This window comes from Ceratotherium simum, chromosome 36, assembly GCF_057802395.1.
Source record: "Ceratotherium simum simum isolate JZ-2026a chromosome 36, ASM5780239v1, whole genome shotgun sequence".
In the NCBI taxonomy this organism is placed as follows: Eukaryota; Metazoa; Chordata; class Mammalia; order Perissodactyla; family Rhinocerotidae; genus Ceratotherium; species Ceratotherium simum.
In genome coordinates, this window is record NC_141935.1 from 15,965,573 (window position 1) to 15,990,602 (window position 25,030).

At 43.4% G+C, this 25,030-nt stretch overlaps 1 protein-coding gene across 1 annotated transcript in view; it reads right to left on the reverse strand.

Annotated features, from left to right (window-relative positions):
- ESRRG (estrogen related receptor gamma) overlaps positions 1-6,124 on the reverse strand; it is a 612,201-nt gene extending 606,077 nt beyond the window's left edge. Inside the window, exon 1 of the mRNA XM_087424360.1 lies at positions 6,034-6,124. The gene's annotated coding sequence lies outside the window, so the exon portion shown is untranslated. The remainder of the gene's footprint in view (positions 1-6,033) is intronic.
- Positions 6,125-25,030: the final 18,906 nt, after the last annotated feature.

Sequence of the window (25,030 nt, forward strand, 5' to 3'; positions counted from 1 at the left end):
ACTTTATCAAAATTAAAAACTTTTATGAATTACAGGGCATTATCAAGAAAGTGAAAAACAACCCAGAGAATGAAAGAAATTACAAATATTCGCAAATCACATATCTGATAAGGAGCTAATATTCAGAATAGATAAAGAACTCTTACAACTCAACAAAACAAAAAAACAACAAAGACTGTGAATGGACAAAGACTGTGAATACACATTACTCCAAAGAAGATACTCAAATGGCCAATAAGCACATGAAAAGATGCTCAGCATCCTTAATCATTAGGGATATGCAAATCAAAACCACAGTGAGATACCACTTAAACCTACTAGTATGGCTGTAACTAAAAAAAAAAAAACAGAAAATAAAATAAACATTGGCAAAGGTGTGTCAAAATTGGAACCCTCAGATGTTTTTGGCAGGACTGTAAAATTGTACAGCCGCTGTGGAACGTTAAACATAGAGTTTAACTCAAAATTCCTCAAAAAAACCCACAGAGTTACAATATGACCCAGAAATTCTATTCCTAGGTATGTACCCAACAGATATGAAAACACAGTCAAACAAAACCTTGTACATGGATGTTCACAGCAGCATTATTCATAACAGCCAAACAGTACAAACAACCCAAATGTGCATCAACTGAGGAGTGTATAAACAAAATGTGGTATATCCATAAAATCAAATATTATTCAGCCATAAAGGGGAATGAAGTACTGACACATGCTACAACATGGATGAATCTCGAAAACATAATGCTAAGTGAAAGAGGCTAGACACAAAAGGCCAAATGTTAAACAATGTCAGTTACAAAAAGTCCAGAACAGGCAAATCCATAGAGACAGAATGCAGATTAGTGGTTGCCGTGGTTGAGAAGAGAGGCGAATGGGGAGTGACGGCTTAAGGGATGCAGGATTTCTTTTTGGAGTGATGAAAATGTTCTGGACTTAAATAGGAGTGACGGTTGCACATCAATGTGAATACAGCAAAAGCCATTACATTGTATACTTTAAAATGGTTTAAATGTTGAATTTTATGGTATCTGAAATCGTACCTCATTAAAAAAAATACTGGTTTGAACCCCCAATAAGAAAAGCAAGAATCTTCTTCTTCTCATACAAGTCTCTCGCACGATATATCACCCAAATGATATTAAGGAGTGAAATACCACATCTAGAAAATCAGTGGCTGACAAATTGTCCTCATTCCCTTTATTTCAGCGTCATTTATCACGAGCCCTTTGCTCTTGAATGGCATTTCTGGTTTGTCAGTTTGCCAGTAGACACTTCAACTTTTCTGATGTTACATCTTCACTTCCAAATGTTTCTTGTCAATAGTTGAGCCAATCTGGCCATCACTGATTAATGAATATATGTAGGAACTTCTTCCCTTCTAAATTACATTAAAATGTTTAATTTGAAATAATAGAATATTGATGACTCTGGTAAGAGGAGGGATACGATTTATTATAAATCAGTAATTTGAATCTTTCCTTAATTTACATGAGATAAATGAATAGGAAACAATGATATAGCTGATAGAAAAAACAGAGAACACTGGAGAAAAACTAATTATTCAGTAAGCCTCCTTGAAAAAGAAGACATATTATCTCTCAAAAAGAAATATCTTTCTTACTATTAAAATGTTAATGAAATAGAGATTATATAAATGAGTCAGTAGAATATACTATATGCTCCAAATTTAATTTTTCTGAGCTGCAAACTTTCCTGTCAACTAGGTTATACAAGGGGAAATGTTGAAAAAACTTAAGTGCAAAAAACCTCATTTGAATATATACTTGTTAAACAATTGACGGCAGATTCAGTTAGAGCAGAGGATATAATTGTAAAGAAGTATGACAAAGTTACATAGACAGTTCTGAAAATAAATCTAGTTGTCAACGAATTTCAAAGATACAATCTCTTGAAATTATGTTAAATACCTTAGCTATGATTTTAAAAATCTCAAAGAAAATTTCTACATAAAAAGTCATGTTTATCTTTTATGACATATCTATTTAAATGTTAATATGACCAGGTTCATTCCAAACAAGCAGAAGGAAATAAAAGAACAAGTCTTTGAATAATTCAGGTTTAAAAAAAAAAAGACACTCACTTTCATCTGGAGTGTGTGTCTCATTTAGGTGAAAGCCGAGGCGGTTTTAGCCAGAACCACCTGGAGAACTGTAGTGGGAATAATCCTGTTTCATAGAAGCTAAACATATCTAATTCATGTACTGTTATTGTAAGGAAATTTGAGAACTATAGAAACTGAAACCAACCTGTTGAAGGTGAACAAGAACTTGATGAAAATAAATGCTTACATTTTATGTCAAAATTAAGTGAGATAAAAGAGTGCACAGAAAACTTTGCAGGTAGCATATGTATTCAGGGGTCCCATTCTAAAAGCGCTCGGCCACAACATACATCTAAGGATGTGGCAAAAATAGTCACAGAAGCTGAGAATTCTATTTCTTCACTTAAGGGGGAAAAATGAAGTTAAACTGGTGAGACATAAGAGGAAAGCATGGAGTTAATGGAAATTTCTTGCCAACAGTCACTTAGTTCTTCTCTGGGTTATCCCAAATGCCCTCCCTCTATATACCTTTCAGGCCTCAGCTCTTTGCCCAGATAGGTGTAAATTTAATGATCAAATGAAATCCTGGAGGGAGACTGTACTCGGCTCCTCTAAGTTCTCAGTTCTTAGTAAGAGAAGTCTCTAAAAGGGAGAACATACAGGCTAGGAATTCCTTACATAGGTTAGAAATTACCCCACGGCTGGAGCCCTGGGATCATTGACCCAAGAAAGACTGTTCCTGGGGCTAGGGAAAGGAATTGCTCCAGCTTTTAGGAAAGGGGGCCATTGCCTTCATCCATCCACACACACTCAGCAGAGTAACTTTTTTTCTAGTCAAAGGTCTAGCTGAGGAAAGGGAGAGAGGTGACCCCAAGTTGGTTCTAAGCCATTTTAGTCCCCAGATGACCCAGCCATGCTGTAGAGAACACAGGATGGTGGCTCAGGGGTTGAGGGTGAGGCTGAAGGCTGAAGAAGGCAGGGACTGGCATACTGCAGCAGAAAGTTTTAGGGCTCATGAAACTCTCTTGGTCTGGGATGGTTCAAGCTGATCATCCCACCCCCAAGGGCACAGCAGCTCATGGCACCATGCAAAGCATGACTTAGGGACTGTCAGGTGTCTATGCTCTGATTATTCATAAAACGGTGGCGACTGTTTGTAACCATGATCTAAGGCCATCTAAGAGGGGCAAGGCCTGCTCGCAGGTGGGCACAGGTGGTCCTCTGCCAAACCCTCGTGGATGGTTTCCTTCTCATCGCCTCTTCCCAGGGCTGATAGTTCGCAGACCTGAGGAATTTCTAACAGGACAATCCCTTGTCCTGTCACTTTCCAGAGTTCCCTGAAAAACGTGAGCTATTTTGGAAAGAGTGGCATTTCTTCGTCCTTTCACTAGTTATTCGGAAACAAACAGGCGTCCCTGTTCTCTGCCCTCACCTCCTTCCATACACAGTTTCTTCTCCAGTTTTGTCCGCATGGTGGAATGTCATCTTTACTTACACTGAGGAAGAGAACTAGAGGTCCTTCCTATCTAGACCCTCGCCTGCGGGGAAAGCCCCAGGGGTCTGAAGGCCACTCAGTAGAGGCACAGCGAGGAAGGACAGGGACAGAAAAGAATCCGCAGCCAGGAGAGAGAACTGGAAGAATCCGGGGGCATGGCTGCCTAGACTGCTAATCCAGGGCTCAGGGCAAGTTTATCTTACATCGCTGAGCCGCGGAAGCTCCCAAGTTCTAAAATCCCATCAGAGACGGGAAAAAGCCCTACCGGTTCCCAAAATTCCTACAAGCAGAATGATTAAGGCGAGCACTCTTTTCCCACTGCAGTACCGGAGCCTGGCGCGCAGCGCCCACCTTGCGGTCCCAGATTCTATGCCAAAGGAGAATCGCAGGGGTTGCGGAGGGGGCGCGCTTGGCCTTCTCCAGCGTTGACCAGCTCCTGAGCGACGCGTGTGTAGCACACTGGGGACAAGGTAGTCGAATGTGGCTGAGGGTCGGGAGCTGGGGAGGCTGAGAAGCGCAAGTTAGCCAGTGCGCGCGCAGACGCGCGTCCACTAGCCGGCCACGGCCAGAGAACTTGGGGTGAGCGTGGTTGTGCTTGGGCTAACCCCACTGCTCTCGAAACATCGTGTTCTTTTCAAAGGGGACAACGAGGAAAAACAGCTAGCTAGAGGTCATTCTTTCTGACCACACCTTTCTTTTACCGCGTCTTTTCTCTCATTTCCTCTTAACTTCCATCTTTCTTACTTTGATCTCGTTCTCTCCTTCCTTCCTTTTCCTCCTCTTAGGACTTCGGGGAATGGGTATGGGATACTAAGATATCGCACCCCTAGTCCCCGAATTCTGATATTTACGAGTCCCTGCCGCTAGTTTCTGGCTATAAAGTTGTACTAAGTTTGATCTACCCGTAAGTCGGCACGCGGCCCGGGGATAGCAACAGAAACTTGCTTCTGCTTTGAACTTGGCAGTTGAGTTTTGGAAAGCTGTTTGGGGCGGGCCGGGGTGAGCATCCGGGCAGCTCTGGGCCAGGTCTGGGCGGCCCCCGTCCTGTCTGAACCAGACTGTCCCTGCAGTGTGAGCCCAGGAAGGAAGCAGGGACGCGGGCTGGGGACACACCCCTGCCCCATTTCGTGACGGGGAACTCTGGGAGCACAGACCCTGGAAAGGAAAGTTCCCTCTCTGTGGCACAGAGGGGTCTTAGCTCCCCACCAATCTATGCACAAAGGCAGACTGAGCGCTTTGGGGATAAGACCATAGGGAGATTCTAGTTGTGACATACACTGTGAGAGGAGAAATGGGTGGCGGGTTAGATTCTTATCTGGCGAGGGCACAGGCCGCGCGCGCGCGCGCGCCGAGAGGCGAGGCCGCGGTTCGCCCCTCGCTGGTTCCTAACTCCTCCTCTTCTCCGCACTGGGGCTCTTATCCTCGGCCAAATGGATACAAGCCCCGGATTATTTTCAATCACAACCGTCTTCGCATCCCCCAGCCCCGCCCCCCAAATGTCGTGCCTCGGCTCTGAGGAGAAAGGGTAGTTTGACCCGCGGTGCGGGAGCCTCCCGCCCGCCGCCGGGCACCTACGAGAAAGCCGGCCTGGCCGCCGCTCGGCGCGCACAGCCCTTCCCCGCGCCGCAGACGCGCGCCCCAGCGCTCCTCTTGCCCCGGGCTCGGGGAACCTCTCCAGTCCTGCTCCCCGCCCCCTTGACGTCTGGGTTCTAAAACACCGAAGCATCTTCTTAGGCTCCGGCATTTAGAAAAAGAGGACAAGATTAAGGCCCACGGACCGCCGCCATCCGCTTGCGCCTTTGCTGTCTCCGCCAGCGAGTCCCGTCCGCAGCCGCTGGGGAAAAAGGCGCCGCAGCGCCCAGTTCTACCAGGAATTTAGGAACCCGACTCTGACTCTATTTGCCGGCTACAGTCAGCCCATGCTCACGTCCTTCCCCTCCTCCCGGGCGGTTCCGAGATTCCGATTACGACATCTGTCTCTGCCTCGCACAGGGATGGTCCCAAATGGTGAGCCTTGCTGAGCCCAGCGTTTCCCCCTCACGGTTGGCGCCCGGGCGGAAGGAAAGGTCTCCAGCCGAACGCGCCTCGCCCCCTCCCCCAGCGCGCGGGGCTGCGCTCCAGGCAGGCTACATCATGCGCCTCCTCCACCCCCAGCCGCACACAGTTCTCTTCTTTATAAAACACACGCGCCCAGCCCACCCCGCCTCCCGCGTAAAGGCCAGTCTTGTCTCTTTTTGTACCCAGATGCAAACTCAGCTGGAAGTTGAGAGCAGAGAGAGTCAAAGATGCATGGAAATAGAGAAAAGGAAGGGAGAAAGCAAAGGGGGAGGAAAGAGAAGAAGGGAGCTGGAGGTCGCAGGGGCAGAGGCGCAGGCGGAGGCCAGCCGAGGGGCGCGGGCGCGGCGGCGGAGCGCAGCGCCACCTCCGCGCCCTCCAGCCCGCGCGCGCGGAGTGAGGTCAAGCGCGGACTCACATGGTCGGACTGCAGAGCCGCTCTCTCAACTCCAGCGAGTGGGGGGTTCCGGCCTCCCCGCGATCGCACCCCGGCTGCCTGCGCTGTGAGGGCAGAAACAAAACAAAACAAGTCACTGGACGCAATCGAGACGGGCCGCGCGGCGCCGCGGGGACCTCTCTCACTTCGCACCGGGAAGCGGCCGCAGGGCTGCCGCGTGTAGCCTATAAATAGCGAAGTTTTAGACGGAATCAACTAACAAATGAGAGGAGCGGCCGTAAATTTGCGCAAGATCCCCCTTTTCCGGGGACGACCCGACCACCCCTCCCGCCACTCTCCAGGCAGGAGTTGGAAGGGGACAGATTCGGCGAGGGGGTGGAATTTAATTTTATTCTACTTTCCAGTAGTTTTGTTATTTTTGCAAGAGGGGGGAACCACTCGGCCTCTTTGACCCTCCCTATCCGCCTACCTCGCTCCTCTGGCCCCATCGCCCAGCCGGGCACTCCAGGCAGGAAGGGCAAAGGCCCAGGAGAGCGGAGCTCTTGGGGATTGGCTCTAGAAGCAGAGGGGGGTGGGGAAGCCGGAGCTGGGTTTCCCCTGGGATTACGGGAGCGACGGAGGGAAGGCGGGAAACTGCCAGGACTTGGGGTTTTCTTCAAATGCCAGGACGGGAATTTAGGTAGTTCCAAGTTTGGGAGGGCACTGGGAAAGGGCGAGTACAGAAGGCACAAAGGAGTTCCTGGAGCGCAGGGTTCCCATCCCAAGGGCAACTGCAACCGTCCAGTGCCAACAAACCCCCCTCTCGGCAACTGTACTAGAACACTCGCCCCTGACCAGGCAGGGAGAGCGGAGGCGCACGCCAGGTTTACGTCCTCGCTTGCCTGGGGGTAGCAAGCTCTCGGGGAGGCGCGTCCTGCCGAAGGGCGTCCGGGGGTCTTCCTCGCTCGCTCCCCAGGGCCGGTCGCCTTTTGGCCGAGCCCGCCCCCACCTGCCGATCGGAAGAGATCTATTTGCCTGGGAGTCCTAACACCACTCGCCGTCCACCCTCCCCCTTTCCTTAAGCCAGGGCCGCATTGCGAATGGTGATTGGGTTAGTCCGATTTTTATTTTCAATCTAGGTGCTTCCTCAAAAATACTCCCCCCTCCCCGAAAGGACGACAGACACTCGCTCTCCGCTCCAAACTCCCCAGTTCTAGAGGCTGCTTCACTAAATTTATGCTGGATGTCTCACACGAACCGGAGTCAAGAGAATAGGCAGTAGGGGTGGGTGTGGGGGTTGGAGAAATTGAGGATGCTGCAGGTGAGGGTCTACAGGTGAAAGGAGGTTGCACTGCCCCCCTTTGGAGGCTCCATTCTCCACGCAAGGCCTGCGGAGCGGGGGCCAAGCCTGCCCAACGGGTAGAAAGGCGACCTCTAGCTCGGGGGTTGGGGGGTAGGGAGCCAGAGAACGGGGATGCTGCTTCTTTCCATTGCCTACCCACACCCAACACCATCTCGCCGCCTATAACCGGAAATGTCAAATGCCTAACCTCTACCCCTACCCGCGGGAGAAGATCAAAGAGGGATCCGGAAGCAGGTGGTCTGGGGGCGTTGCTGCCCCATTCGCGCTGCTTCTAATACCTCTGCCCGCCAGTTTCCTCCTCGTCCACGGAAAAGTTATTTTGTTTTCCCCAGAATCCAGCCGAGTTGTGAAGGAGAGGAAAAGGCAGAGGTTCTTAGGGGGTTACAGCGGCCGCTCTCCCTGCAGGATGTGCCCATTGCCCCCAACTCCACGCAGGCGGGTGCGCGCGTATCTCCAGCCCCCGGGAAGCCCGCGCTCCGGCCGCTTGGACAGACGGCTGCGCTTCCCTCCCCTCCCCAAGGGCGACCCCTCGGCCCCGGCCCAAAGCGCGCTTAAGGGTGACCCCGAGACAGAGTTGGACGGAGCCCGGGCGTCCCGGGGCACTCCTGCCTGGTTGCGCGCCCCTTCCTACATACCTGTCCCGGCCTTCCCGCTCCAATTGCTAACCCGCCTGGAGAGCCCGGCCGGGAGCCAGCCGCCTCCAGCGGTGCCCGCCCTCTCCCGCGCGCCCTGGCTCTCCGGGACTTTCGGCCAGATGTGGGGCGGTGTCTCGCGGGCCATTGGCTTGGGCCACTGTATCGAGCTGGCTTCGAGAATTTCCCCAGGCTTTGCGGCCCCTTTGTGGGCTGGGAAGAGAGGGTCCAGGCCAGTGCCTCACCTTTCACCCCACCCACACTTCCCCCTATTCCCTCGGTTTCCCCTTCATCCCGCCCCTGGAGTCTAGGCTTTGAAAGTGTACTAACTCCGCAAAGAAAGCGGGTGGAAACCGCCTCGCGGGCCGAGTGTGGGGGTCAGATGGGTGCTTGCGGCGTTTTTCGAAGGTTCTGGGTGTTCGTACTAGGGGAACAGGCTCTATAGGGACAGAAATGACAGATGCACAGACAGCCTCCCGGTGGCTGTCTTCAGCGCCAAGTTCACGTCTATTGTTTTCTGCCTCGGGGAAAGCTGCCCAGTGTGATAGATCTTTTTAGATCCCATCACTGGAAGAAAAATCCTGGTGATAACGATTATCTCCCGCTCGCGCTATCTCGCCATCGCCCCAATTCATCTCCTTCTCGCTCCAGCCCCTCGGGGAGACGAGGAGGGTAAGGGTCTGGCGGGAGGACGGGCCAAGCCGCTGCCCTCGGATGGAGCGGAGAGGCACAAGGCCACCCCATGCGTCCCATTCCACTCCGGTCTGGGGAGAGAGGACACGGCGGGTTTCTTTCCCTGCCAAGCCTCACGCTTCTTTCAAATGATTTTAGTCTGGTGCTCCGGTCTATCCATATACATTTCCAATCTCATGGCTCATAAACTATTAGCAAAATGGTTTCATTATTCACCTTCTGTATCCTACAAAAGAGAGAAAAGAAGGGAGCGGCAGGAAGGCAGAGAGGGGGTGGGGGAGAGTCGTTGGACACTAGTTAACGATACTGGCCCATGTTTAAATCACGGCTCAGACTGCCTTCTTCCCGCTGACATTCAACAAATCTGATCCGTTTGCAAGGATCTGTAGCCGACCCCCTCTCTTCCCCCCTCCCTCCCCCCTTTCTCTCTCTCTTTCTCTCCATCCATCACTATCCATCTCTCCTTAACACTCAGGTTTCTAGAAGGACCAGATGAATAACCAAGATACTGCAAATCCATTATTTGCTTCATTAGGTGTCATCAATAAGGCACGCCCTTTAGATACGATACATACAATTAATTGGTTACGATGGCTACCTCTGGTCCTCTTTTGGGTGGTGTTGGTGATGGAATCACATGTCACCCCCGAAACCAGACCATCCTAAGACACAAGTCTAAGATGATAACCAAGAAGTTGACTAGAGGGTCTGTGTGGCCTCAGGGTGCCCAGTTAGGCACCAAGTCCTGGTCTGGCTTCCGCAAGTCCTGGCAAGTGAGGAACTTGCAGAGTCGTGTGTGCATATGTGCGTGTGTGTGCGCGCGCGCGTGCCTGTGTGAATGTGTGTAGAGGGGAGAAGGGGGGGCTAACAGATCGGGGTCTTTGTTTGGCTCTGAAAGGTGGCAAAAATATATTAAATGAGTAAACCCGAATTATAAGACAAATAGAAGCAAACTGAGTCGTGGAGGCCTGAGAACCGAGTGCAAGAGGCTAAATCAGGTAGAAACTGCGGCAGGCGCAAGCTGGCAGAAGCAGCCTCAGCCTCGGGCGAGTGGAATCCGGACCGGCTTCTCCGCTGGGGGCGATGATGATATTAAGTGTCTCCACCAATACTTTTACTTTTCCTATAAATATATTTTATCTAGAATGACTCTATCACAACACACACACCCTTCCTCTGCACTTTTTGAAAATAGAAAGGACGCTAGGCAAGTGAGCGTGCCGTAATTATCCCTGGATGTAGAAACCAATCTGGCTGCGAGAGGCCCCTCTGCAATCGCCGGCGGCGGCGGCGGCGCGCGGACCCGCGCCAGGCCGGGGACTCCGTGCGCTCGCTGGGTCACCCGCCGCTCGCCCGCTGTTTAATATACATGGAGTGGGAACGGAGGGAAACGGATCTCGTGCCTGCACGTCCTGCAGAAAAAAAAAAAAAATCAATTTGCTATTTATTTTTGAAATATATAGATTTAGAGAATTTCTTTTTCCAGCCCGACCCCCTTCAAGAACGGCGGCCCACATTTAATTACGTCTTTTAATGACTTTTCCCTTATTTGCCATTGCTATTGCACGTTAAGGGCAGGGGCGGGGTGGAGTTTCTTTGGGAGGTTTTCAATTCTGGTATCTTCAAAAAGATTTGCCTTATGTGTTAATTGCATGCTGTTAAGCACATCTGGGACTGCGTGCTGACCAACTCGGACCAACTTTTAATTAACACATTGACCCGGCGAAGAGGCAGCCCCCCAGCCTCCTCCTCGAAATATGTATATTAGCCGCGCGGAAGCCGCCCGGGCCGCGCCGCCAGCTGAGTGCGAGGAATTGCCTGCGTCGAGGGGCGCGAAGGGGGTGCAAATCGCAACCATTCACTCTCTTTCTGTGAACGTTTTTCTCGCCTTACCTCCAGGAAAACAACAAAGAAAAAGAGTAGATGGCCGGCTCCTGGAGCAGGCTTCTTACATCCTTTAATGTGACTTGACCCTGGGCGCGAATGGGAGGGAAGATCCCCAAAGCCATTTCTAACCAGCCCGACTGGGGCCTGAGCTCTTTGAATGGACCGAGTTCTCTGTTAATGAATAGAAGCGATGGCCAAGATTCCTGGTGGAAAGAGAACCAGACACTGGCTGCCTTTTCCGGTTCTGGCCTTCCTCCTCCCAACCTCCTCGCCTTCGCCTCTGGCTGTCCTAGGCTAAGCCACCAACTGCAGAGCTCCAGGTTTAAGGAAGAGGAATAGGTGTCCCCCTGCTCGGAGCGCGCTGCTGTCAGGCCAGGGCAAAGGAAACTAGTGGCTATTTTGGGGACGCTAGGCCCTTTCACAGAAGTCTAGGCTATTCAGGGGCGATCTTCCAGTCAAGCCAGTCAAATCCCAGCTGGAGGGAGGAAGAAACCCGGAGCGCATCCCAGACGCTGCCACCTGCAGATACGCAATTTCACCCCAAGTAATTTCATTCAGAATTGATGGCGTTTCGCTGGAGTGGTGCCTTCAAAGTGAGTGCCTAGCCTGCTTCCCCGTAGAGCACAAATGCAGGTTTATCCCCAGGTACGTACTCATTTTCCCTTTCCGCGTCTAATCTCGACCGCCTCGCTCTTCTAAGTGCTTAGCTTCAGCATACATCCCTATAAAAAAATGTCAAAGTGGTATTCCTTCTCCCAGCCATAAAAAAGTTGGAGCGAATCGCTCCCAAGTTACCGTTTAACGTCCCCTCTAGGTAACAGTTGAAGTTTCTTGTTTGACATTTTTCATTCCCCAATACAGAACTTTTCAATAAATACTCAGTACCAGCACAAGGAGAAGTATATGTCGCAATAAATTCACAGCTATATGCTCTAACTCTGTCGATGCTTTGGGAAATTTAATGTGACAAGATCGCTCCCCAAATTCCTTCCACCTCTTTTTTTCTTATTCTTATTGTCTCTCTCTCTTTTTTTTTTTTGTCCTTCCCCTGAATCTACTTTTCCTATCAACTTATCAGAGAATCTGCATTATTTAAAACTTAAGGAATAGAAAAGATAAAGACAAGAGAACAAAGTTCTATTACTCAGGATTCCTCTGAGTTCCTCCAGATCTTTTTCTTTTTTTCTTTTTTTTTTTTTTAAGATTTTATTTATTCATTTTTTCCCCCCAAAGCCCCAGCAGATAGCTGTATGTCGTAGGTTCACATCCTTCTAGTCGCTGTATGTGGGACTCGGCCTCGGGTTGGACGGAGATGTGGTGACTCGGGGCACGCCTGGGATCCGAACCCGGGCTGCCAGCAAACCAGATCTTTTTCTGTTCAGATAAAAGTGTAATCAACACACATCTTTAGTCAGGAAAAAAAAACCAATCAGTTGGTAAATTACAATGTCCCTTTGCCAAGACAGGCCTTTGGAAGGTTAGCACAAGCATTGCCCAAATGGCTTTATCTTGAGTTTTAGTGGACCACAGCCGCTTATTTCAGCTCACAAATTGATCTGCAAAATTGCAGCCCACACCTGATATCCAGGGGAAAAACAAGAGATGGTAACTCCAGCTGGTTCTTTTGATTTACTCTGCCTGGTAAGATGTATGCTGGAGTGTTTTGATAAGAAAAAAAAAAAAAAAGGAGTCAGCAGTTTGATTTGGAAACTCTTTTATTGCTGAATATGGTTGCAGGCTTAAACTAAAGAACTTGTTTCTGCTGGGGATATTTGCATGACACATCCATATGCATTAGCAGCTGCACGGTGTTATATCATCAGTTCCTGTGAGCATTTATCTTTTTCCCCCTTCTGTCTTTCTCAAAGGAAGTAGGTAAGTGGCTTACAGGAGAACCATATAGACTTTTAAGACACGGGAATCTTCCTGTGTCCTTCAGGACCTCAGCATCTAATTGGCCTATAACAACCTGTTTCTTTTGAGGATTTTGGAATATTTAAAGTAGCAAGCCTCCTTGGTTCCTTTTTTGAAATTATAATAATGGATTAACAGTGTATAAAATGTCACAAAGAATTACTGAGAGAAAAGAGCCTTGGCAATTCAACTCTATTTAGGGAAAAAGTATTGTCACCAACGTTCTTCTACTAATTTGCTTAGTGACTTCACAGAGAAAGTTTTTCATTAGATAAATTCTCCTTTATGTCATCAGTCTTCACCTCTTGATACTTGATAGAGGTAATACTTTTGAATCAAGACAGCTAAGACCTTGCCGCATTGGCACAGAGTGATGGTGTCAGAGATGGTAAGAGCAGTTCTAGGAGATGCTTGCTTCTCCAGACATTGTGTGAACTGTGCAAAGGCTGTTGTCTAGTATCCACAGCAATTTTCTCATCTAATCCTACCTAAACTCTCCTGTGTCTGGTTCTTCCTGAATTCTAGTGGTCTGTAAACAGAAGGAACCACAATGTCAAATAGAAATCAGAAGGAAATTGGGTTCTTATTTGGTCTAAATCTGTTCAGTCAATCAGGATATTTTTTTGGAAAGAAAACTGTACATTTAAATTGTGGTCATTGAGTCAGGATGACTAGGAAGCATATGGATCCCAAACCAAGAGACTAACATAAGTATATTTTAAAAAATCACCTTTCATTTCTGCTCACACTCAGTGTTTCATGGAATTGTTTGAGAATAACCATGCTCAGATTTTCAAAGTATGGGTGTAATACAAGTGTATTACAATGTGAAACAAAAATCTTACACACACACAAACAAATAAACAAAAAGATAATAATCCTTATCAGGAATCGTAATGACCAATGAAGATATCCTACTAGAGATGTTACGATTTTTCCTCCATTTTTTGTAGGTTTTTTTGGTTACCAGTGAAAGTATTTAGAGGAAAAAAATGAAATAATAATAATTAGTAAAATGGCACCAGTAGTTTTTTTCTAAAATACTTGGAATTAATATGCATTATCGTAGAAATGTGAATGCCCAATGACACGCAAATATGTATGAGCCTAAATAATAATTTTTTTTAACTTTTGTATTTTTATTTTTTTTTGCTGAGGAAGATTAGCCCTGAGCTAACATGCATGCCAGTCTTCCTCTATTTTGTATGTGGGTCGCCACCACAGCATGGCTGATGAGTAGAGTAGGTCCATGCCCAGGCTCCGGACCCATGAACCCGAGCCACTGAAGCACAGCATGCCAAACTTAAGCACTACGCCATGGGGCCGGCCCCAATAATAATGTATTTTTGTCTCTTGTTTCCAGATGTTTACAAATACCACCAGTGCATTCATTTGATGTACTAAAAAGTAGCTGAGATCTCTGTCATTGAATTGAATCCTAGATGTGTTAGGTATTACTGAACAGATTTCTCCTGCCCTCCATTGCACAAAGGTTGTTGCTTTTTTTTTAACTCTTCAACTTTAAAACAGTAATTCAATATAATATGGATAAAAGTAAAATCAGTTGCTTGATATTATATAATAGAAAAATTAACCAGCTGCATTATTTTCCTCAATTAATTGTTTCAGGGATTATTAGAACACCAATTGTTAGGGCTGGTTAGCTCAGTTATTTAGTTTAGAACACCGCCCAGAGTCAATCTTGTGGTTAATTGTTTCCATGCTCAAGAGTCGCGTGTTACCTCCCCCAACCCTGACCAGGCTGGATAATTATGTGCCAAAAGTGACAAGAGGGAAAAACAAGAATGTGAATGAATTTACCCAAACCAAAGAAAAAGACTTATTCTTTAAAATGCACATCTTACTTGCAGCATTAAATACAGAAAAGATTGTGTATATGTCTGCAAACCAAATGATATCTGGCTGGCAAGATTCATCAGAGAGCAGGGACAGGGAGCAAAAATACCTAATTGAGGCTACAAGGAGAGTTTAGGCATGATGAAGAACACTACTGTACCTGCCTGGGTATATTGGTATATCATTTAAAACTTTCACAGATCAGATGTTACTACTTAATGTGTATTCTCTTCAAGATAAAGAAAGAATTTATTTGTTTGCTTTCAGATTGGATTTTGATATTAAACATTTCTGGATGTATTAATGGTATCGGTAGGCTTTAGGATATGGGGGATCTGAGAAAATTACTTATTTGCTTATCCATTCATCTCTCAATTATGTATATAGAATAATTCTATTTTTCCCTCAAAGACTTTCTTTGTCACAGATCATAATATTGTAGGCTCTTTGAAATATAACAGCTAACGAAGCTAAAACAGACCATTACAATGGCTCACTGTTGGTTCAGCAGATCCAAATCAAAAAGCTGACAGGAGTTTCCTTAAGTCAGTACTTAGTTCTATGGCTGTTATTCATACTCATGTCCAAGAAGTATGAGCTAGGTAATATGGATATTCAAAAGTCAATGATTGCAGTCTGGTGTGTAAGGAGCTCAGAAGTCACCCCTCCACCCTAACAAGTAAAAGGCTGAAAAAACTGAAAAATCAACTCTTCTTAGATCCATTAGAGAAGTAAGGTCAGAGGGCAAACTGCTTCCCCCAAAATTGGAGAGACAGACAGATGAATAAAGACAGTTACAACTTATGGGAATAGAAACCCAAGAGCTGGAGCTGAAACCTCCTCAGGAACCAGTACCGGGGTTGGAAAATTTGAACTGAAATTGACAAATTGCTAGAGGCTCAGTGTGGACAAATGTGAGAGTTAAAAACTCCAGGGGGAGCCACTTATAGATGGGACTCCTCATATTGGTGGCAGGAAGAAGGGGAAAAAAACATTTTTAAATACACCATAGCATTCTGTTTTTGTTTTTTTTTTTTAACAAGGAATGCTTGCAGGAGAAACTAATTTGCCAGAGCCTAACCTATGGGGATTTATCAGAGCCTAACCTACCTGAGACAAGGGAAATACTCAACTGCAGCTCCTCAAACTATCCTGTCCCACCTAAGGGGGGGAGGGAGAACTGAGATGCATTGGTGAAATTCACAATCCAGAGATATAGGCTCATCAAAAGACTGAGATCTAACCGTAGAACTATAGGACACTTTCCCTCTCCCCACACCTCACCTCTACATCACTAATGGCCTATTTACCGCAGTTCCTTTTACCCAGTACATCATGTCCATCTTTCAACCAAAAAATCGCAAGACACACTAAAAAGCAAAAAACAGTTTGAAGAGACTGAACAAGCATTAGAACCATCAGATATGGCAGGAATGTTGGAATTATCAGACCAGGAATTTTAAAATGTATATGGTTAATATGCTGAAGGCTGTATTGGAAAAAGTAGACAACTTAGAAGAACAGATGGATAATGAAGCAGAAATAAGGAAATTCTAAGAAAGAATCAAAAAGAAATACTAGAGATCTAAAATATTGTAGTAGAAATGAAGAATGCTTTGGATGGGCTCATGACTAGACTGAACATGGCTGAGGAAAGAATCTCTGAGCTTGAGAATATGACATAGAAACTTTGAAAACTGAAAAGCAAGAGAAAAAGGACAGAAAAAAAGAACAGAATATTCAAGGACTGTGGGGCAATGACAAAAGATATAATATGCACAACAGTCGTACCAGAAGAGGAAAGAAAGAAAGGAACAGAAGCAATATTTGAAGGAATATTGACTGAGAATTTCTCCAAATTGATGTCAGACACCAACCACAGATCCAGGAAGCTCTAAGGACATCAAGTAGGGTAAATGTCAAAAATAACGCCAGAACTACACCTAGACATATCATATTCAAACTTTAGAAAATCAAAGATAAAGAAAACATCTTGAAAGAAGCTAGAGGAAAAAAGTCTTACCTATAGAGGAGTAAGGATAAGAATTACATCCAATTTCTCCTCAGAAATCATGCAAGCAAGAAGAGAGAGGAGCGAAATATTTAAAATGTTGAGAGAAAAAATTACCAACCTAGAATTCTGTACCCTGTGAAACTATCCTTCAAAAGTGAGGGAGAAATAAAGACTTTCTCAGACAAACAAAAATTGAAAGAATTTGTTGCCAGTATAGCTGGTTGCAAGAAATGTTAAAAGAAGTTATTCAGAGAAAAGAAAAACAATACAGATAAGAAAGTTGGATCTACATAAAGAAAGAGCTTTTAAGAAGGTATAGTTAAGATAAAAACATTTACTTTTCTTATTCTTAATTGATATAATAGGTAACAGTTTGTTCAAAATAATAAAAGCAACAATATATTCAATGATTGTCGTTTATGTATAAGTGAAAATGAATGACAGAAATGATACAAAGGATAAGAGGGAGGAATTAGAAGTGTTTTGTTATTATAAGATACTTGCACTAACCAGAAAGTGGTATAGCATTATTTGAAAGTGGACTTGGATTAAATGTAAATGCATATTGCAAACTCTAAGGAAATGACTAAAAAGAAGTAATACAATAAATATAATTAGTATGCTAAGAAAGGAGAAGAAATGGAATCATATAAAATGCTCAATTAAAACCACAAAAAGTATAAAAACTGTGAAAGACAAAAATAGGAACAAAGAACAAGGGCAACAAATAGAAAATAGTAATGAATATGGTAGATATTAATCCAACTGTACCAATAATCACTTTAAACATCAATGATGTAAATATACCAATTAAAAGACAAAGATTGTCAGAGTGGATCAAAAAGCAAGATTCAACTAGATGTCACCTACCAGTAACCCTCTTTGAATATAAAAACACACACTCTAGGGCCAACGCAGTGGCATAGTGGTTAAGTTTGCATGCTCTGCTTCGGCAGCCCGGGGTTCACAGGTTCGGATCCCAGGCGTGGACCTACACGCTGCTCGTCAAGCCACGCTGTAGGAGCATCCCACATACAAAATAGAGGAACATGAGCACACATGTTGGCTCAGGGACAATATTCCTCAAGCAAAAAGAGGAAGATTGGCAGTGGATGTTAGCTCAGAACCAATCTTCCTCACCAAAAACAAAAACAAAAATGCACACACAGATTAAAAGCAAAGGGATGGAGGAAAATATACTATGCTAACTCTAATCAAAAGAAAGCAGGGGGCCGGCCTTATGGCTTAGCGGTTAAGTGCATGCTTTCCGTTACTGGCGGCCCGGGTTCGGATCCCAGGTGCACCCTGATGCACCACTTGTCTGGCCATGCTGAGGCGGCGTTCCACATACAGCAACTAGAGACATGTGCAACTATGACATACAACTATCTACTGGGGCTTTGGGGAGAAAAAGGGGAAAAAAAAAGGAGGAGGATTGGCAATAGATGTTAGCTCAGGGCTGGACTTCCTCAGCAAAAAGAGGCGGATTGGCATGGATGTTAGCTCAGGGCTGATCTTCCTCACACACACACACAAAAAGCAGGAATGGTTGTATTAATTTCAGACAAAGCAGATTTCAGAGCAAGGAAAGTTATCAGGGATAAAGAAGGGCATTACATAATGATAAAAGAGTCATTCTTTAGGAAGACATACAATTCTTAATGGGTACGCACTTAACAACAGAGCATCAAAATATATGAGGCAAAAACTGATAGAACTGCAAGGAGAAATAGATGAATTCACTATTATAGTTGGAGACTTTAATGTCCCTCTATCAGAAATGGACAGATCCAGCAGGCAGAAAATCAGTAAGGACATAGTTGAACTCTACAGCACCATCAATCAACTGGATATAATTGACATGAATAGACTACTTCATCCAACAACAGCAGATCACATGTTCTTCTCAAGCTCACATGGAACATTCACCAAGATAGGCCATATTCTGTGCCATAAAGCACACCTTAACAAATTTAACAATAGAAATCATACAATGCCTGTTCCTAAATCACAATAAAATTAAACTATAAATTGACAACAGAAAGATAGCTGGAAAATCCCCAAACACTTGGATATTAAACAACACACTTCTAAATGACGTGAGTAAAAGAAGAAATTTCAGATGAAACTGAAAGATATTTTGAACTAAATAAAAATGAAAATACAGCTTATCAAAATTTGTGAGATGCAGTAAAAGCACTGCTTAGAGGGAAATTTATAGCATTGAATTTCGTGTATTAGACAAGAAGAAGGATCTAAAATCAATAACCTAAACTTCCACCTTGGGAAACTAGAAAAAGAAGAACAAATTAAATCCAAAGTAAGCAAAGTAAAAGAAATAATAGAAATTAGACCAGAAATCAATGAAACTGGAAGCAGGAAATCAATAGAGAAAATCAACAAAATTGAAAGCTGGTTCTTTGAGAAGATCCATAAAATTGATAAGCTTTTAGCCGAAGTAACAAAAAAAAAAAACAAAAACAAAAGAGAGAGAGAGAAGACACAAATTACTAATATCAGAAATAAAAGAGGGGACATATTCCACAGACATTAAGAGAATAATAAAGGAATATTATGAACAACTCTATTTCCACAAATTTGATAACTAGGCAAAATGAAAAAATTCTTTAAAAGACACAATCTGCCAAAATTTACACAAGAAGAAATAATTTAAATAAGCCTGTATCTATTAAATAATTTGAATCAATAATTAATAACCTTCCAAAACAGAAAGCACCAGGCCTGGATGAATTATTGGAGAATTCCATCAATCATTTAAGGAAGAAATTATACCAATTATCTACAGTTTCTTCCAAAATATAGAAACAGAGGAAATACTTCCTAGCTCATTCTATGAGGCCAGCATTACCACAATATCAAAACCAAACCAAAACATTACAAGGAAAGAAAACTACAGGCCAATATCTCCCATTAACACAAATGCGAAAACCCTCAACAAAATATTAGCAAATCTAATCCAACAATGTATAAAAAGATTTATACACCATGGCCAAGGAGGATTTATCCCAGATATATAAGATTGGTTGAGCATTCAAAAAAATCAATTAAGGTAATCCATCATATCAACAGGCTAAAGAAGAAAATCACCTGGTCATATCAATTGATGCAGAAAAAGCATTTGACAAAATCCAACACCAATTCATGATAAAAATTCTCAGTGAACTAGGAATAGAACTTCCTCAACTTGATAAAGAAAATCTACAAAAAACTTACAGCTAACATCATATTTAATGGTGAGAAACTGAAAGCTTTCCTGCTAAGATCAGGAACAAGGCAAGGATGTCTCCTCACACCACTACTTTTCAACATGGTGCTTGAAGTCCTAGCCAATGCAACAAGACAAGAAAAGGAAATAGAAGGTATACAGATTGGGAAGGAGGAAATAAAACTGTCTTTGTTCATAGAGAACATGGTCATTCATGTAGAAAATTTAAAAAAATCAATAAAAAAGCCTCCTAGAACTGATAAACAATTATAGCAAGGTTGCAGGATACCAGGTTAATATACAAAAGTCAACTGCTTTCCTATATGAAAATGAACAAAAGGAATTTAAAATTAAAAACACATTACCACCAAATTTACACCACATTTACATTAGCACCAAAAAAAAGAAATATTTAGGTATAAATCTTAAAAAATATGTTCAAGAGCTATATGAGGGAAACTAGCAAGCTCTGATAAGTAGAAGTCAAAGAAAAACTAAATAAATGGAGAGATATTTCACATTCATGGATAGAAAGACTCAGTATTGAGAAGCTGTCAGTTCTTCCCAACTTGATCTATAGATTCAGTGCCATTCCAATCAAAATCCCAGTAAATTATTTTGTGGATATTGACAAACTGATTCTAAAGTTTATATGAAAAGGGCTAAGACCCAAAATAGCCAACTCAATATTGAAGGAGAAGAAGGAAGTTGGAGAATTGACACTATCTGACTTCAAGACTTACTATAGAATCAGCCCTGATGGTCTAGTGGTTAATGTTCAGCACTTTCACTGCTTTAGCAGCCCAGGTTCACTTCTCGAACCAGACCACCCATCTGTCAGTAGCCATGCTGAGGTGGTGGCTCACATAGAAGAACTAGAGTGACTTACAACTAGAATACACAACCATGTACTGGGGCTTTGGGGAGGAACAATAAAAAGAGGAAGATTGGCAACAGATGTTAGCTCAGGGTGAACTTTTCCCAGCAAAAATTAAATAAAAAAAGACTTACTATAAATCTATGGTAATCAAGACAGTGTGGTATTGGTAAAAGGATAGACAATAGATCAATGGAACAGAATAGAGAACCCAGAAATAGACCCACACAAATATAGTCAGCTGATCTTTGACGAAAGAGTAAAAGCAATACAATGGAGCAAAGATAGTTTTTCTAACCAATGGGGCTGGAACAACTGGACCTCCACATGCAAAAAATGAGTCTCAACACACACCTTACACTCTTCACAAAAATTAACTCAAATCGGATCATAGGCCTAAATGCAAAATGCAAAACTAAACACTCCTATAAGATAACATAGGAGAAAACCTAAATGACCTTGGGTATGTATGGTGATGACTTTTTACATACAACACCAAAGGTATGATCCATAAAAGAAGCAATTGATAAACTGGACCTCATTAAAATTTAAAACTTTTACTCTGTGAAAGACAATATCAAGAGAATGAGAAGACAAACCTCACATCTGATAAAGGGCTATTATCCAAAATATGCAAAGAACACTTAAACTCAATAATAAGAAAACTAACAACCCGATTGAAAAATGGGTAGAAGACCTAACAGATACCTCACCAAAGAAGATATACCAATGGCAAGTAGGCTCATGAAAAGATGTTCAGAATTATATGTCATTAGGAAATTGCAAATTGAAACAACAATGAGATAACACTACACACTTCCTAGAATGGCCCAAATCCAGAACACTGACAACAAGAAATGCTAGTGAGGATGTGGAGCAATGAGAACTCTCATTCATTTCTGGTGGGAATGTAAAATGGTACAGCCACTTTGGAAGACGGTTTGGCAATTTCTTACAAAATTAAGCATACTCTTACATACGATCCAGCAATTGACTCCTTGGCATTTACTCAAATGAATTGAAAATTTGTGTCCACACAAATACCTGCACATGGATGTTTATAGCAGCTTGATTCATAATTCCCAAAATGTAGAAGTAACCAAGAGGTCATTCAGTAGGTTAATGGAGAAATAAACTGTAGTACATTCAGACAATGGAATATTATTCAAGGTTAAAAAGAAATGACCTATCAAGCTATGAAAAGGCCTTAATGAACCTTAAATGCATATCCCTAAGTGAAAGAAGCCAGTCTGAAAAGCCTACATACTGTATGATTCCAACTATATGATATTCTGGAAAAGGCAAAACTGTGGAGACAGTAAAAGGATCAGTGGTTGCCAGGAGTTAGAGGGGAAGGGGGGATGAATAAGTAGAGCACAGAGGAGTTTTAGGGGAGGGGAAGTATTCTGTATGATACTATAATCATGGATACATGTCATTATACATTTGTCCAAACCCATAGAATGTACCACACCAAGAGTAAACCCTCATGTAGACTATAGACTCTGGGTGATTATGATGTGTCAATGTAGGTTCTTCAATGTAACAAACGTTCCACTCTAGGGCGGGATGTTGACAATGGGGGAGGCTGTGCATGTGTGGTGGGGAGGCAGTATATGGGAACTCTCCATACATTCCGCTTTTAGGTTTTGCCTTGAACCTAAAACTGTTCTATAAAATAAATTTTATTAACTAATAATAAAAAGTCGATCATCTTCCATAATGTTAATAAGTAAGTTATTAGTAGCATATCCCAGCTCTTAGGCTCTAGGTCTTCCTGCTTGGCAAAATCTTTCCATAAATATTTTCATTTCTATCCATTAACAGTGAAGGAATGTGCATACAACACTAAATGTTAAAATAGCCTAGTGAATAGCGTGAATTAGTACAAGAATATCAACCCCAAGGAAGGTTTCCAAGACAGACAACAAACATATTTTGGAGTATTTTAGTATTATATTGAATGGAACAATAATATACTTACAGCTGGAAAACATAAATTACCTTAATGGGGTGCAGAAGTATTATGTTAAATTTTTTCCATCGTCATGGTCTCCATCATTGCCATCATCTCTATCTTCTACTGGGTACTCATTCTGTACCAGACACCAGCAGTCGTGCTTTGTATGTGCTTTCCCGGGGAATTCTTACACCATCCTGTGAGGTAGGCTCTCTTAACCCAGTCTTACTGATAAGGAAACCAAGATATAGAGAGATGCTCTACTGCTGAACACCTGCCAGTCTGCATTAGGAATCTGTGGGTACAATTTAGTCGGGTATTTTTGAACAGATTTTTGTGTTATGTGCGTGCCCAGGAGAATAATAGCTATTGTTTTCTAAAAATGTACCTGAGGCTCACTAGTTTAGGGAAAGCCTTAATAGGATGGTCATCTGGGCTATTTTTCTTCTCTGCCCACTCTATTTCCCACAAAAATAAGTGTCACTATCAGATGGGGCCATCTAAACCAGATATCTATCTGCAAGTTTAACCAGAAAGAGTCTTTAGCTAGGGGCTATTGGCAGGGTTTGGAGTAGGAGTGAAATTCTCCTAAACAATTTGCAAATAAAGCAAAGAAGCTCGGCTTCTGGGAGACTAAAAGGTAACAACGTGATTACGCATTATGTCTACCAAGGAGTTGCTATAAACACGCCAAGTTAGGGAATACCCAAGGCTCCAGAGAAGGTGACCCAAAGCATGATCTCAGACGTACAAGACTGGAATGTGATTTTTAATTTAGTATGTACAAGCCTAACCAATATTTTGTATCTTTTCTGAGGACACACCTTCTGAACAAAAGGGGACAGTCAGGTAAGAGAGGGCTAATGGTCTGGAAATTTGATGTGTACACCCAAGACCTGGATCCTAGAACAGTTACAGCATTATTCATTGTAAATCCACATTTCTGTAGCCACCATTTATTAAGTACTTGCTGTATGACAGGCTGTTTACATACATTTCCCAAATAATTTTAACAAAAAACCTTTAAAGCAAGTTATTATTGCTACTTTGCAGATGGAAAAAAAAGGCTGGTGTAGATCATATAGCTAAGTATATGGCAGAGCCAGGATTCAAACACTAGTCTGTTTCACTCTAAAGCCCACACTCTCAAGCATTAGCCTGGTTTTATACATCAGGCTTTTGTTGGCTGTGACAACATGAGTCTAACCCTCAGGAGTGAACACAATGTTGACATAGCCTCAAAATCAAGTTTCTGAATTTAAGGACCACATTCTGGAACTGGTGAGTTCTCCATCGACTATAAACACTATCCGAGGAGGTCCCTTGGCAGGCAGCTAGCTGACCTTGTCTAGTGTACTTTTATTTTTACTCCTGTGTACTTTTACTCAGACTTAAGCAGGAACTTTATAATTAGGGCTACAAAAGGGTTATTTGAGAACGACTGAATTTATACCGTGGATGGGGATGGTTTTGTATTAGCAAAAAGATAATGTAAGCAATTACAAGTGGCATCAAGTGGGGATATTAACTTCCACTTTTTTTTCCTAATTGTTAAACTTTGAAACCCTTATCCACGGTTGGCTTTAGAAAATGCCTTTATTCTCTTCTTCCTTCATCCTTTTTTTCTATGTCCAGTTGTCATGTCAGGATAGATTGAGATTGTCTCCTTCTATAGAAGCTTTTAATAATAATTGCAAAGAATGCCCAAGCTCTCAAATCTTAGCTTTAGTTCTCCAAAGTTCTTCACACTTCACATAAGGTCCTTATCAACCATATTGCTAACCTATAGCTACTTTCCAGATCTGTCCAAAGCCAGCATTTAACAGGATTGCTTTCCTTCAGCGGGCTCTGCTAAGTGACTGCCACCAGCTATTTATTACTAGGAAATGATTTTGCATTGTAGTTCTCATCTCTCTATCTCTCTCTCTGTCTCATCTCTCTATCTCTGTCTCTCTTACCTGTGTTCTATGTTTATGGGACAGAGGCTGGGCAGTGGGAAGGCACAGTTTATAACCTGCTGGGAAGAATGGTGTCCAGATTGGAGTTAAAAAAAAAAAAGACTTTCTCTTCACTCATTGCATCTTGAGGAAATAGCGATTCCTCTTTATATCTGATATAAACAGTAATCATCTTTTTTGGCTGCAGCCACCTGGAAGCTCTCTGCTTAACTATTTCAGACTCACTGGAATGAAAGTTACACACACATGCCTATATCTATCTATATTTATAAAGGCATAATCGTATACCCTCTGAAGCTTTAATTGTCTGGGCAGCTTCGTTGGTTAATGATACCCAAGATGCAGCTGCAGTGCCCATATGGTCGGTCCTTCTCGCTTGGTTCCCAGGTCACAGACTGAACCCCCCAGTCTCCACAGCCTCTGGAAAATGTGTTTATCTGAGAAGAAAGCCGGGGAGGACACAAGCTAACACCACTCTCGCTAAAACAATCAGAGCTCATGCTTCCTGATGAATGATCTCCAAACGAGCATGGTAAAATATTGATACATCTGGTCTCCTACCCTTTGTTTTAGTTTGAAGATTTAGATAATATCCAGTCAGCATGACCCCTTGTGGGCAGGAATATTTTCTGTATCATCAGAGCCTAATGTGGGACCA